Here is a 16,856-nt window from a genome sequence, read left to right on the forward strand (position 1 = left end):
TGGGGTTTTCTACATAAAGTATCATATCATCTGCAAAGAGTGAGAGTTTGACTTCTTCTTTGCCGATTTGGATGCCTTTTATTTCTTTTTGTTGTCTGATTGCTGTGGCTAGGACTTCCAATACTATGTTGAATAGCAGTGGTGATAGTGGACATCCCTGCCGTATTCCTAACCTTAGGGGGAAAGCTCTCAGTTTTTCCCCATTGAGAATGATATTCGTTGTAGGTTTTTCATAGATGGCCTCTATGATATTGAGGTATGTACCCTCTATGCCTATACTCTGAAGAGTTTTGATCAAGAAAGGATGCTGTACTTTGTCAAATGCTTTTTCTGCATCTATTGAGAGGATCATATGATTCTTGTTCTTTCTTTTGTTAATGTATTGTATCACATTGATTGATTTGTGGATGTTGAACCAACCTTGCAGCCCAGGGATAAATCCCACTTGGTCGTGGTGATAATCCTTTTAATGTACTGTTGGATCCTATTGGCTAATATTTTGGTGAGGATTTTTGCATCCATGTTCATCAGGGATATTGGTCTGTAATTCTCCTTTTTGATGGAGTCTTTGTCTGGTTTTGGGATCAATGTAATGCTGGCCTCATAAAATGAGTTTGGAAGTTTTCCTTCCATTTCTATTTTTTGGAACAGTTTCAGAAGAATAGGTATTAATTCTTCTTGAAATGTTTGGTAGAATTCCCCTGGGTGTTTGGTGTGTTTTATAAACAAAAACGTCTATAGGAACATACAGAAAGGAGAGGACTTGTGTGTTGGAGAGGTTGATTTGTGCCTGGAAGGTGAGGAGTCAGCTGGTGAGGAGTAGGAGTGAATAGGAGAATCCAAGTGAGGGTGGCTGAGTGAGCAAAAGCTCAATTAGGCACATAAAGTTTCTTTGAGAGAAAGTGAGTAGGCCAGCCAGAGCATAAGGCTTGTGAATGAGAGCCTTTGAGACCCTGGATGAGAGTGGGGAGCAATTATTAGAATGGGACCAGATTGTGCAATGCATGCACACTGTAATAAAGAGTTCAAATTAACTCCCAACACTGTCGGGATACTTGCAGGGTTTAGGGGCAGGAGAATGACACGATGGTAGGAAGATAAATAATTATTAGTGAAATATTCTGTTGGTACTTTTTAAAAAAATATCTTTTTTAAAGGTTAAACCAATTTTTTTTTAAGATTTATTTATTTGTCAGAGAGAGAAAGGGAGAGTGAGCTCAAGCAGGGGGAACAGCAGGCAGAGGGAGAAGCAGGCTCCCCGCGGAGCAGGGAGCTCGATGCGGGGCTTGATCCCAGGACCCTGGGATTATGACCTGAGCCAAAGGCAGATGCTTAACCGACTGAGCCACCTAGGCATCTCCTATTGGTACTTTTCTGATAGAGATCTTTTTACTACCTTTTGTACTTGTTTTTTTAACAGTATACCTGTCCATTAGTTAACTTTTGATTATTCCAGGTCATTATAAATGCAGATTTACAGGCAAGAATTTTGCTCTGCTACATTGCAATGATATTGGTGGGGCCCAAAGAGCTGTATTTTGGGATGTTTGCTTGGCACTAAATGGTCCCAGACTATAGTGTGTCTCAGATATTTATTGTGTTCTACTTCATTACACAAGTAGTATTTTCATTACATATAGAAATTTGAAGAATATAGTAAAGTTGGATTTTATGTAGTCACTTTATATACATTATGTTTTCCATTTCACTTAACATTATAACAAGTCGGGTCTTTTCATGTTACAAACTTTGTGTAAGCCATTTTTGTGACTGTGTAATGATCCATCCAGTAGGTTTGCTGTATACTTGGGTTTTTTTATGTTTTATTAAGTTTTTATTATGTTAGGTCAGTTCAAGTTACAGTAACAAAATAATCTTTCATGTTTCTAGATCTTTTTTTTTTTTTTTTGTAAAGAGTTTATTTATTTATTTGACAGTGAGATAGTGAGAGCAGGAACACAAGCAGCGGGAGTGGGAGAGGGAGAAGCAGGCTTCCCCCTGAGGAGGGAGCCCGATGCGGGGCTCGATCCCAGGACTCTGGGATCATGACAGCCGAAGACAGACGCTTAACGACTGAGCCACCCAGGCGCCCTCTTTTTTTTTTTTTTTTTAAGATTTTATTTATTGAGAGAGAGAGGGAGAGCATAGAGTGAGAGGGAGAAGCAGACACCCTGCTGAGCAGAGAGCCCAACGTGGGTCTCCATCCCAGGACCCTGAGATCATGACTGAGCAGAAGGCAGATGCTTAACTGACTGAGCCACCCAGGTGCCCCTCTAGATCTTATTTCTGATCTGCATTTTGTTAAGTTCTGTTATTTCATATTTCTATACATAGATTTTCATAAGAACAAAATAGACTGTATTTAAGCCTTGCTTTGAAAAGCCAGGGATATTTCTCATAAGAACAGAGTTTCTTAACTAGGGTAAGAGACTGTAAAACATTTAAGGCCGTAGTTGAATGACCAGTAAGGAAAATGGCAGCATTGAGTAAATTCGGCTCTGCTTTTTCCTAGCTCAGTAAATGTGGACAGGTTACTTCACGCTCCTGAGCTACAGTACCTTCTGTCCTATTATGAAACACAGACACTAATCCCTACCTCAAAGGATTGTTGTAATTTAAGGAGAAAATGACATAATAATATAAGTACCTATGCAGTCAGTTGGTGCTCCAGAACTCAGCTCTCTTCCTACTCTCTTCCTTTTCCTCATCCTCCTACTGAACGTTAGTACATAATGTGTCTCACATAGACCCTTCTTGTTCTTTTGTTTCTGCTTGTGTGTTTTCTTACTGAAATAGCTTTCTCTTCTCTGTCTAACCCCAGTCTCTTCCTATGGAAATGCTACCCATTCTTCAGGGCTCAACTCAAATGCTGAATTTTTTTTTCTGAAAAGTTTCTGAAAAACAGTAAAGAAAAATAATGTGCTTGTTTTCAGTTAAGCCGCAAGAATAAGGAATGGGTGTTGGATAGCACCACCTCAGCAACGTCTCTTTATGTGCTATGTATTTGGTAAAAGCCTCATTGTAAAAATGAAACAAACCCAATATGATAGAGTACTGAAGGGGAGACATGATTTCCTTGGGTTTTCACTTGGCCTTGGTTAATTACAGCTGAGAAGGCTATAGGAATTTGCAGAATTTGACATTAAGTGTGAAGCCCTGTCATTCTAGGAACATAATACAGATGAGAAGCTATTCCAAAAGATAGCGATAGATAATTTGTGTCTTGATTTTCATAAAGCACAAAAGAGGATATTAAAGAAAGGACAGAATTGTAAATTTGCTCTTAGTCTCTGGGTAAATACATGCATTAGCTTTTCATTGTGAATTCCCTTTTCCTCAACTAGACTGACTACGCGTGTAGTTTGCTAGTCTCTTCCCCCAACCGTTGGTTTTCCTTCCTCCGGAAGCACAGTTCAGCCCCACGTCTGAAGCCGTCAGGTGTTCCCGCCAGATGAACACAACCCTGGGCTGAGACTGGTGAGTCCTCCACAGTCTGGCCCCCGCGCACACTTTCAGCCAGCCCCTTCTGCTGCCCCGGCTGAGCCCACGCTCTTCCTGGAGTAACTCGCACTGCCCCTTTCTTGCCTCCACATGGTTTTTCTGCCTCTTAACTAGGGTGTCCTCTTTTCCTCTCTTCCATTCTCTAGAGACCTATCTCTAACTTTTTTCTGATGCTCTCCAGTCTCCTAGGATCACTCTTTCTAGCTCTCAGACACTTGGAATAGTCTTCTGTCTCTCCAGTGTTATATATGCCATTCTTATGTAGGATCCATAGTTACCAGGAGTTGTCTTATTTTTGTGCCTACTTGAATGCTTGTGATGGAGCATAAAACTTTTCATGATCTTTAACTGGAGTATTCCCTAAATTGCAAGAAGTCATTCTTGTTGCTTTTGTGGATTACTTCGTAAAACTTTTTTGGATTTCCTTTTTTAGATTACTAAAGTCATACCCAGTGCTTGTTACAGGTGGTGCCATACATATAGGATACTTCATAGTTTTCAAAGTAGTTTTTCTTTTTTGAAATGCATCTAAAACATGAAGTCAGGGGACAGCTTGATAATACATCTTAATTTCAGTAATATATTGTAATAGTAAGTGGACTTAAACTAATTTTGAACTTCTAATAGGTTTAATAGATGTTGTCAACCTATCAACTTCCATAAAGCTCTGTCTTGTTCTGTTTAAAATGTGTGTGTATTAGCAGTTTCCAGGTGGCACAAAGTATGGAGGGAAGCTAATAGAGAATTATAGTTCAGAAAGATTTTAGGCTGAAACACTAAAGTGAAACCAACAAGATTTAATTTAAATGGAATAAATGTCAATACAATTAGGATCAATAAAAATTACATTGTACAGGTCCAAAATGTGGACAGAAATCTGTCATTGCATTTTTTTTTTTTTATGTGAGAGCCGATCTATTAGTTTGTTATAGGCTTGTTATAAGTCTAATGTGATTTCTCTGCTTTAAAAGGTGGGAATGCTGGGGCGCCTGGGTGGCTCAGTCGGTTAAGTGTCCAGCTCTTGATTTCAGCTCAGGTCTTGGTCTCACGGTCGTGAGTTTGAGCCCTGCATTGGGTTCCACGCTGGGCATGAAGCCTACTTAAAAAAAAGGGTGGGGGGAGGGGAATGCAACCTTAGTTTAGGAGAACACACATAATCACACAGTCTTCTTTATTCATTGATACCAGTTTTAATGTAAAATTGGTGTTTGATTCTTCGTGTCTGTAGTTTTATTGTGTTTAAGTGAAATAGTGCTTGGTTAGATTCCATTCAGTTGGGGAAGAGGTCTAGGATGGTGAGTAGACTTTAAACTGTGGTTCTGAGGGAGACACTTGGAGAGTTGCTGTTTGTTTTAGGGGGCAGATCTGGAAGGTCATGGAAGAAAAATCATTACAAAGCCTGGATCTATCCAGGAGCCTTCAAGTTCTTAGTAAGGCAGTCGTCCGATCACGCCTGGGACAGTGCATCAGGGTCTTCTAGCATGTGGAGGGACGTAGAGTAGATTAGTTCTAAGATCCCTCCTGAACCAGTAATCCTATGATATCAAGTAATTCACAGTGTGGGGCGTATGTAGATAGTACTGTACTTTGAGTTTTGTCAGGAGGGAAATAGAAAAAAGTAGTGTGAAGAACTCTTATATTGACTTATTTTAACATAAAAACTGATCTTTGTCCTCATCTTTCTCAGATGTGTGTATGTTTTACATGGGGAGAATATTGAGTCAGGATAGGTGTCAGGATATCTTTATCACATTTGGACTTGAGATGTACATCCAACTATAGGGTGTATTTGTGTTCAGTATTTTAATAGGCTGTTGATGTCAAACTTAATTTAGAAATGCTTCTTTTTGTCACCTGGTGAATGGTATGTTATACCATATTAATAGATACAGTTTAAGTCAGGACAATTTTTCTTGTCAGTGGACTCCACACTTAAATTAAAAATTCTGTGAGTAAAAAAATTCGTGACTATACACTACTAATGTCTTTATAAATGATATATACATGTTCAGCTATAAGCCATCACAAAAGTAGACCTTCAATTAGGATGAGATGAAAAAATATTCTAATATTTTCTTTCCACATTCCAATGAATCATTGTGTATTAGCACCCAGAACACACACACCTCACTTTGGCATAGAACTCTGGACCTTGGTTTCCTATTTGTTTTTAAGCTGAAGAAATTCTAGCAACTTAGGGATATACATAGACCTATAAATCAATAAAAGTAAGTGAAATGTATATAGGGTCCATATAAAACATGTAAACATTATATAAATATAAAACATTATGCAAAGCCTATGAAAAGTATAAGACACTTGAAAAAGTAGACTGGTAAACAGCATTTGGCAACATAGTTACCCCATTTAGTTTGGAATGTGGGACTTCGGACTGAAGAGAGAGATTTTCCTTAATATGCATAATGGTGACCTGTGAAACCTTAGAAATGGTGATTATTTCTAAGGTGATTTTTGGTCAAAAGAAGAACAAGTTGCATAGAAAACTTTAGAGAGCCTTTGCATTCAGAAGATTGGTAGAGAAGGAGCTAGGAACCAAAAGAGCAGTTGACAGGGGTACAGAGTAGTAGGATAATATGGGCTCTAGGAGACCTGTGAGGGGAGTGTGAGCAAAGGTTGGGTAGCCACGGGCGTGAGCTACCATTCATTCACCGACTGCCTGCTGTGTGCAAGTGTGTGGGTTAGACACATTTCTGAATTGCAGTGGCCATCATCCCAAATGCTGCTTTGAGGTCAAGGGCATGTGGTTTCAGGAAAACAGAAGGATTAGAGCCCGGGTAGCAGGGAAGGAGCAGATGTAGACCGCTGACTTAGGAAGCCAAGATAGCGTCGGATGGCACATGACCAGGCCTAAATCAAGACTTACCTCGGAGAGGCCAGAGCCCTGATGTCTGGGGAAACCTGTTTGTAGCTGGGCACAAGTGCTCAGGTTTAAAATGTACTCTGAGGTGGTCCGTTTTTAGGCACATAGTGCTTAATTTATATTTAAAATGTTGCGGTAGAATACTTAGAAACAAATATGCCATATTTAAATACAGCATCTTAACCTGTGTTTTCAGTGTTTTAGTCCTCAGCGACATAACATTTATGAACCGTTCTTGGTAGCGTGAAAATAGAGCATACCAAGTGACTCATTTACTGTTGGTTGAATAGGGATATACTGACATGATGATATCCTTTCTGGCCAGTTGTTTAAACTCTGACATTTATTTTCGTCTTTTAAATCAAATGTAATATGGTTATTTTCTCAAAAAAAATTCCTAGTAGCACAATTTCTGAGTTAAAGGTGCACAAAAAAGCTTTCACGCTGGCTGTCCCTTGATGTGGGTCACGAGGCCATATGTCCCCACACAGTTTGCATGAGGAAATGGCGGAGGGGCCATTCAGAAGCTCTTGATAACACTGTAAGGAAGATTTAAGAAAAATGCATGTTAAAGTGCTCTGTAACATCTGCAGCCCTTTGGGGTGTAGTGCAGGGTGCGCTGCAAGGTGGCGTGCGCTGTGCTGGTGTGTGGGTTCTAGCCACAGAAAGCAAGCTGTTAACGATTGTAGAGTACCAAAGTTTGTAGACTCTGAGGAATTAGAAGGGATTCAAGACTGCCCCCTACAAGAACACCACTTAGTAGCATTTCCTCGTGCATTCTCCAGAGGGAGAGAAGGAGCTCAGATTACAGGCAGCAGGTGGAGAAGCCCATCCATGACCCTAGATGTCCCTGTGTGTCCCGGATGCGAATGTGAAGCCGCGTGGGCATCACAGCGGGAAGAAAACCGTGTAGAGTCACGGATGCAGGGGAGGGAGCATAGGCTTCTCCGCCAGGGGAAGGCAGGCTTGAATCTATCCCTGCCATGTAGAATCCGAGTGACTTTGGGTAGTCAACTCATTGCCTGTCTCTGAATCTCACTGTTCTCAACTCTAAAGTAAGGATGACCACCAGCTTTTACACGGTAGAAAGAAAACCCTAAAACATGGCTCTTCCTGGCCATCTAAAAGGTAGCACTCCCTGGAAAAGGAGGTTGTGCAAATCCGTTGCTGGACCAAGGCATCCAGTCCGGATAGGTGTATGTGTTCAGAATATTTGATGTTTGTATTTTGCATGAATAGCAATGGGAAGTACCTTAACTCTTAAATGCTTTGGAGCTTTTCTTCATTTATCTTGTTCTTTATTAGTCTTGTTGGGGGGTAATAAGTTTTTGATTCATAAAAGTACTTCATGCTTCATGGTAAATAATCCAAGCAATACAGACATACGTAAAAGCCCCTACTTTCCCATTCATACCATGAGACTTTTTCCTTTTGTTTTGGTTTTGATTTGTTTGACTGGTGGACTGGTTAGTTTGGGTTTTGGTTTCCAAATTGAAAATGCCACTATTTTTGAATGGTTTGTTTGCATTGTCCAATGGGGAAAATTCTATGATCAGTGGTTGACCCCTGACACTCAACAGGGCCTCTATGATTTAAAGCACCTTAAAAGCTCTAACTATGAAACTCTCCAACTTAATATAAAACCAGATTTTAATTGGCTGTGTAGGGAAAGGCTCATTAAAGAGCCTGCCACTTCAGGGAACTGCCACAGCCCACTGGCATACAATCCCTATGTGAGGGATGCCTGCAGCCTAATGTCACACACAGCTCAACTCCAAATCCACTTCCATAGAGAGTGTTTGATTGCATGAGCAAAGAACTTGAGGTTTACTAGCATTTTCTTGTTTTACTTTTAAAAGTCTAACTACAGGCCCACAAGAATAAATCTACCTGTTGTGGGATTGTTGTAACTACCATCAGATCCCTGGGGAAAGATAGATTACAAGGAAAAAAATTGAGTTTCAAAGAAAATGGTTTTAATGCACCAAGACAATGAAGTGATACTTACATCAAAATATTGAGGATTGCCCCTCATATTCTAAGCTGGTTCTTCATTAAAATAATTTTATCTAAAGTAAAATAAAAAGGTCAGTGTCAAACATTTTCACTTAAAAGGGTTGAAATTAGTGCCCAATTAACCTGTATCCAGAGCTGCACTGCAGGTTACCATCTTGAAATACTTCTGCCCCGTAGGGAATAACCTATTGACTATCCCAGATGGTGCCCACTCCTCAGCCACCCTGCCCCTCCGCTTCCCATAACCACCTCATGATCCAGCAACAAAAGGGATGACAGAATAGGGGTTTGTTGGACCCCACACCAGGATCCAGTCAGATTAGCGCATGCCTACTAGCTGTTGAAACTGTACTTTGAATGTTCATCCTTATGTCACCAAGAGCTGAATGACACAGCAGTGATTAATCCAAAATCAACATTTGGCAATTTTTTCCTTAATACTGAACACAGGAAATGTGATATAGGATTTAAATGGTCAAATGCAGAACTGGAAATGCCAGACCTCAGGAAAAAATCACATGCCTGCTTAACTCCCTTCACTCTTCTGTATTATCCTACATTCCTTTTCTCTTTCTCATATACTCAGGTTTTCTTTTCCTGCAGCCTGAGAGGACACTGCCCCATTTTGTCTCGTCCATTTATCCTTGGATCTTGACGTGGGTACCTTAGGTCATTTAGTGTTAGTGTCGGCAGGATACCGACAATGTTGGGATCACTGTCTATGTTGATCTTACGGAGCTGCTGTTTTCAATGCTGAGATCCGTTTCCTTTGCTTCTAAGGAAAGGCACAGTGTCATTCTGCTCTGTGATTTCCTGCTTCTACCAGATGTTTTATTGACCTTTCATTAGTCTCCCAAAGATCTAACAATCCATTCCTTTAAGTTCTCATTGTTTTGAAGGGAATGGTTGTTTCTTGTCATTTGGGATGAAGCAGGATGGTGCAAGAATCTAGAACATGGGCTCTGAACTCACCTGTGTTTGAGTTTCAGCCCTGCCTTTTACCTGTGTGACTTTAGGCAAGTCACCTAACTGAGCCAAACCTATTTTGTCATTGGTTAAAGTAGGGATGATAATAAGAGTTAATTACTTCTTAAATGTGATATAAGCATTAGTGCTTAGAGTATTCAGTAAATGTTAATCGCACACAATAAGCAATCTAATTTTCTGACCCTGGCAGATAAGCTGCTTGAATATTTGGTATCTGAATTGTTGGAAAGGGCCATGTGATTTGGGGAAAGATTATTCTGAGTTTCAGAAAATGTGAAAGCAACCATAGGACAGTTTGCTCAACAGTTACTGAGCGCCTTTATGGGATACAGTAATGGACGAAGCAGACAATTGGTGTTCATGTGGCTTACACAGAAGTGGGACGGAATACTGATTTTTCAGCCAGACAAGGTGGAAAAGTGCCACATATACAAGTTATAAAATCAAATGTGGTTCTCCCTCTCAAGAGAGTAGGTTTTATTCTCTGCGAAATTAGTGAAGCATCGAGTCACCGGTAGCTGCAAAGATAATGCCAGTGGTACCAAACAAGTGGGAGTAGCCGGTGACTTCCTTTATTGAGGGATTTGCAGATGCCTGAGCAGGAACTTGAAGCTGCCTTTCGGGAGCACGGGCCCGAGGTGTGCAGAATTGACCTTGTCTGCACGCGCCTGTGGGAACAAATACGTTAAATGAAATCTGGAATGTGTCTCTAGTGATCTGGAGCCCTAGATGGTAAACCAGAAGTTTCATCTCTCGGAGTTGAAGGTCAAGCCTGGAAGAGGTACCGGAAGTGAGCAGATGACTTTATACACAGTGTCAAACAAGAGTTTGTTTTTCTGGACCATGGCTTATAGTGTCAGTATTTGATGGCTCTAAAGGGGCCCCTGGGACACTGATGCCCAAACCGGATTGCAAGTGTGACAGATGAGGGGACATGACTGTGAAGGATAAAGGGAGAGAGTGGGAATAGGCCTGGCAAGCCTCCCGAGCACCATGCAGTTCTCACGGCTGTGAAGGGAGGAAGCGGCAGACTGCAGGCCAGTTCTGAGAGCTGCCCGGCCCGCGGGGTGTCCCCAAGCAGAAGGCGCCCAGTAGAGGAGCCCCGTGCAGGGCCGGGCTGGGCCAGCCCTCTGCCCCTGCTGTGCTGGCAGCGGGAGGAGGCTGGCCTCAGCAGGAAGACCGCTGGATCCAAGGGGGCCACAACGGGCTGTCCGCTAGGTTCCCATGGCCTAGGAGAGGGGCGCGGCACACATTCACGGTGCTGCGGATCCTCAACTGCACACCTTCCTGGGGAGCTGTGGCATATGGATGTAGGTCCTTAGGAATCTATAGGCCCCAACACCCACCTCTAGATCATCATTCAGTACTAATTACTTAGGTCAGGCACTGGGGGTGCAGCCCTAAGCAGGGTTGATAGAAGGGTCCTTGCCTTCATGTGGTTTGTAGTCTGCTGGGCAGACAGGTAGGGCACGGTGAATGTACCATGGGGGTGTCCTTCCCCAGAAAGGGTGGCCATCAGATTCCTCTCCGGAGGCCAGGTAACCTGGGCCTGGCTGAGGAAACGGTAAGTACAGAGGCCCTGAGGCAGGAAAGGGCTTAGCCTGTTGTAGGAATGGGAAGGGCCCATATGCTGGCGTACAGGGAACATTAGGGATGGGGCGGCAGGGGGTGAGGTTTGGAGGTGAGCAGGAGCTAGATAAGGCAAGGCTTTGTCAGCTATGGTGATGCTTTTGGACTTTCTTTCAAATGCAGTGGGAAGAATTGGAGTTGTTCTGAGCAGGGGAGGGATGTGACCCGATTTACCTTTTGTCAGGAGCTCCCTTCTTGCTGTGTGGACAATCATCTGGAAGGCGGCAAGCGTGGTAGTGGGAGAAGATTAGGCTAACAGCAGTCCCAGGGAATGGCAATGGAGACAAATGGGCTGATTTAAAACCTATTTTAGAGGTAGAACTGACTGGGCTTGCTGATGGCTTTTCTGTGGATGAAAGAAAAGAAAGAATCAAAGCTGTCGGGTTTCCGGCTTTGTCAGCTGGGTAGATAGTGATGCGGTACACTGATCTAATAGGGAAGCAGGCGAGGGAAGAATTTGGGGATGAGATGCCGGGAAGTTAAGACCTCACCTCTGGACAGGTTTGGGATGCCCATCAGCCAACTGGCAATGTCCAGTACGTTGTACTTGAAGCATATGTGTCCACCTGCAAAAACAATTCTTGGGGAGAGGTTAGGCTGGAGATACAAATTACAAAGTTGTCAACGTGAAGAAGGTTTTTAGAACTATAGGACTGGGTGAGATCACTTAGAAAAGAGAGGAGCCCCAAGGAACCCAACATTCAGATGAAGTAGAGGAAAAGGAGTCAGGAAAGGAGAGAAGAACCAGGGGAGGAGGAAGTCCAGCAGCTCAGAGAGGAGGGTGCTTCAGGGAGTGGACACTCACCAGTAAGGGTCTCAGAGAGGAGGGCCAGTCAGAGGAAACTAGCAAAGTCTTTGTGGCATGTGGGCATATTGGTGATCTTATCAAGATCAGCTTCAAGTGAGTAGTGACAATGGAAGCCAAAAACGGGCTAAAGAAGGAAGGTAAAAACAGCAGGGGTAGAGCGCCCATTTCAAGAGTTCTTTTGTGAAGGGAACTGAGAGATGGGCTAATCACTGGAGGAGGATGTGGAGTCCCAGGGAATCTTAAATATTTGTTTGTTTTAAAATGGAACAATCTGGGGGCTCCTGGCGGGCTCAGTTGTTGGAGCATGTGACTCTTGATCTTGGGGTTGTAAGTTCAAGCCCCATATTGGCTGTAGAGATTACTTAAAAATGGAATCTTTAAATAAGATAAAATGGAACAAGTTGTAAAAAGAACATTGGGACTAGTAGTCTGCATCCCACTTTGCTGAGATTAGATTCTCAAACAAAAAGGAAGAACAGAACCTGCCCCCAGCCACTGGGTAGAGACGGCTGGGTCGGCATGGTCTCCTGCCAGCTCAGGACAGTTGGGGGTGACCGTGAGCAGGTGGGAGTCCTTGGAGGTGGTCCTGAGTGGTGTCAGTCACATGTTTCCGACCTAGCTCTGATGTGATGAATCGGAAGCTCCTCTGCAAGTGCTGAATGAGAACGTGAGCGAGGCCAGCCTCGGAGGACTTCAATAAAGATCTGTAACAGCAAGAGGGAGCATTCTCCTTCCTCAGCACATGATGGCAGCAACTAGGGGAAGGGCCAGGTCGGCATTTGGGCCTTGGGAACATTAAGACGGGCACTGAAACAAGGAACAAGGTCCTCTGAGACCTGGCCGCACCGCATACTGCCAGTCGAGGTAGCTGGCTATCCACAGCACAGAAGGTCGTGAGCCAGAAATCCTTTCTTGTCACTTTCGCAAGGGTTTCCCAAACTCTTGATTGTCTCTGATGGGCTGATGACCTGGGGAACAGCTGCTATGCCAGAACAATGGACTTCTAGCAAGAGCCAAAGTTTCACCTAAGAAGATCTGGAAACATGTGCTTGTCAGAGATTTGATCATTTCACCAAGGAGTCTATGCTGTGATTTGAGAGAGCGAGAAAATGAACGGCTCAGGTGAAACCGTAAACCTTGGTATTCGTAAGAAAATGTGTGTGACACAGGCGTAGAGCAATTGGAGGATCCTTTCATTTCCTATAAAAATGGGAAATACGGAACGATATATGGGATTTCAAGTTAGGAGATTGTATCAGGCAAAGAGAATTTGAGATGTTAGCTCCTGGAATTTCCCAGGTGCCCCAGAAACAGGGCTAAGGCCTGGAATATGGAAGCCCTAATATATATAAGAGGTGGTAGAGGAGCGGTACATGTCCAAAAATTAGAAGTGAAGTAAGCGATCAGAAGTGACTTCTCTGTGGGGGTTATATGAAACTTAGAGACCACAGGCCACTACCCGCATCTGTAGGCCGTGGTTTCCTAATCCTGATTCCAGAAAGAGGCAAGATGTGGTTGAAATAAAAGTGTGTTTCAGTTGTCTGAGCCTTTACTAGAATGCTCTGCTAAAAGAGTGCATTTGGTAAATTTTTGATGTGTTGATAATTTCATCTCTGAGATGCTGAATGAAAAATGACAGTAGACTATCTAGATATACTTCTCTCCTAGAAGGAAAAATGTATCCTTTACAGAGTTCACAGTTCCAGGTTGAAAGGTATTAAGACTGACAGTGGGCAATGGTGTGAAAACAAGAAGAGAAAAAGCTGTGCCCAGATGCTAGCAGAGAGAGCCTGGGTAAGCAGAGAACTTGGCTCCAAGGCAGGATGGAGTCCAGCTCTGGACTCTGGGAGGCTTAGCTTGAATGAGGCGCACCCTGCAAAAAGTTTAGAAGACCCTGGGTAGGATTTCATGGCCAGAAACTAGAAGGGACCATGGAGTAAGAGAGACAGAGCCTTCCGAAAGGCAGTTCAGTCACGTGGTCACATGACTGACATGAGAACAAATCACTGGGGTGCCTCAGAGGCCCTGGACCAGTGATGGAACTCTCTCCCAACTGGGAGACACTGGTAAGAACTGGAACTTGCAGGAAGGTGGAAGCCATGGAAGCTGAGGTTTTCCAACTAGGGCCAGTCAGTACTTAGAAATTGTGTTTGGAGGGCAAAGGTTAAGAAAGGGGCATAAACTATGGAAAGAGCCCAGATGTCCGACAGATGAGTGGATAAAGAAGATGTGGTATATATACACAATGGAATACTACTCAGCCATCAAAAAGAATGAAATCTTGCCATTTGCAACAACGTGGATGAAACTAGAGGGGATTATGCTGAGTGAAGTAAGTCAATCAGAGAAAGACAATTATCATACGATCTCACTCATATGTGGAATTTAAGAAAACAGAGGATCATAGGGGAAGAGAGGAAAAAAATAAAACAAGATGAAATCAGAGAGGGAAACAAACCATAAGAGACTCTTAATCACAGAAAACAAACAGGCTTGCTGGAGGGGAGGATGGGGTAACTGCGTGATGGACATGAAGGAGGGCACATGATGTGATGAGCACTGGGTGTTATATAAGACCGATGAATCACTGAACTCAACCTCTGAAACTAATAATACACTATATGTTAATTGAATTTAAATAAAAAATGTCTAAAAAACAAAGAGGCATGATGTAAAGACAACAGCTGACAAGACATTGCAGGACACCACTGTGGAGGGATTGGCAAAGACACGACCTGGACATGATGGGGACCTTCCGTAAACATGGTCTCATCAGGTTCCGTTTCTGTAGTCCAGGATCAGGCTTTTCCTTTTGGATCTGCTGAGCTCCAAGCCATTGCTGGCCTGTCAGGGTCACATCTAACACTTAGAAGTTCTGCTCTGAATATATCAAACCACGGTCCGTGCCTGTTACAAGGCAGCGCCGTGTGCCATTGGCTAAGGCTGTAGCATCAGCTTTGCTCGGCCTACAGGTAACAAATGCAGATTCCTGGTTGTCCCCGCCTTCCTTCTGTCCCCAACCAATTCAGAATACCTAAGCGTGGATGGAGCTCCAGGAATCTGTATTTCAAACATGGTCCTTAGATGATTCTATCCCAAAATAGAGCTTCTGAACCACGGAGCTACGTAGTCTGCCCCCGCCTCTTCTTGCTCAAGGCCCCCATGAATATGTGGCTTACAGCCTGAATATTTCTTTTTGTCTACCACAGCTGGGCTGCAACTTAACTTAATGGGACAGCAGACAAGATTTCCTATGGAACAAAGCCTTAAAAAAAAAAAAGTCATAACTTTTCTAATGGTTAGATTTGCAGTGATTCTCAATTCTACACATTAGAAAAATACAAATGCCCAGGCCCCACCCCAGACCAATTAAGTCAGGATGTCCGGGGTAGGACCCAGGCCTTTTTTTTTTTTTTCCTGTTTTGTTTTGCCTTCATCTTTCTCAGCGGTTCTGATGTAAGGCCAGGGTGGAGAACCACCCCTGTTTAAACATTAGAAAAGTATAACATTTCTTCAAAGGCTCAATTCTCCATGATACCTTTAAATCAACAAATAACTCCTTTTCATTTCCTCTCCATCAAAGATAGCTCTTAGAAAGGATGAAACAAATCTGGCTAAAAGAGAGCACTATATATGTAGCTGTACAAAATAGATTTATGTCTTTTGGCCCCAAAAACTTGCTTTCAGGGCACTGCAAAGATTTGCAGATAGAACTGAATAGCCGTAAGTTCTTACAGAGAATGAGAAAGGAGAGTGCCCAAAGACAGGAATCAAGGAAATGTCAGCCCACTTGTCCAGACGGTGACTCATGGACAATACAAGCCAATAAGTTTGAGTCTGTTTCCTGGAAAAATTATAGAATGCTTAATTAAAAGGACAGTTTGTGCGACTTTAATAAAGGAATCAGTGGGAAGAGTAGACCGTTCCTATTTGGGTAGATCAGGGGGTGCTGGAGATGGAGGTTATCTCTACATCTGACAAGATCACACAAAATCACCTTACATTCCATGATGAAGTGTGGACTGAGTTATTACTCAGTTTATGTGAATTTACAGCTGCTTGAACACATCCAAAGGGACCTCTAGTCTTTCTAGTACTCAGATTCTTTGAAAGCTATAGTTGTGAAACTTTTTATTACGAAAATGAATTTATGTAAAGAATTTTATCCAAAGTGATGTTATACTCTAATCAAGGAATGTGTATATATATATATATATATATATATATATATTCCTCTTCATCAAAGATCGTGTCCTCAGAATTAGGATGAAACAAATATGGTTAAAAGAGAACACTATGTAGATTCCTGTAGAAAATATATTTATTAATTTTCTTGGCCACACAGAGATGCGCACAGACACATGTATATATATATTGGGGGTGGTGGGGGGCTTGGAATAGCCCAACACACAATCTTCCACATTACAACTTGAAAACCTCACCCTCTCCCTGTAAGGCTGTGCAATAATATGTAACAGACCTTGGCTTATTGGGCTCTTAGTGCAACTTCAGCTGTTGTTGTTCAGCTTTAATTCTGGTGACTCACACAGATAATAGAGAACCGTCTTAGCAAGAGCTGAACAGTGTTTCTCCCCCCGTAGATTTCCAGGGCCCAGCCTGCTGTTGTGCCATGTGCGTCTGTGTTCTCGGTCTGCACAAGCTCACCTCCTCCTAATGACACACAGGTTCTGAGCATATTCTGCAGACTTAGCTGAAGACTCCCATTTTGGAGATGTTTGCTTTCCAAAGAATCTCCTGTTTTAAAAATAATAAAAATAGGGGCGCCTGGGTGGCTCAGTTGGTTAAGCAACTGCCTTCGGCTCAGGTCATGATCCTGGAGTCCCGGGATTGAGTCCCGCGTCGGGCTCCCTGCTCAGCGGGGAGTCTGCTTCTCCCTCTGACCCTCCCCGCTCTCATGCTCTCTCTCTCATTCTCTCTTTAATAAATAAATAAATAAAATCTTTAAATAATAATAATAATAACATTTTCATCACTACTAAGTAGCCCTATTTTCCAATCACATAAATTTTCTGG

Source organism: Mirounga angustirostris, unplaced genomic scaffold (genome assembly GCF_029215605.1).
Source record: "Mirounga angustirostris isolate CCGP_5_RB_7025 unplaced genomic scaffold, mMirAng1.0.hap1 SCAF_4, whole genome shotgun sequence".
Classification (NCBI taxonomy): Eukaryota; Metazoa; Chordata; class Mammalia; order Carnivora; family Phocidae; genus Mirounga; species Mirounga angustirostris.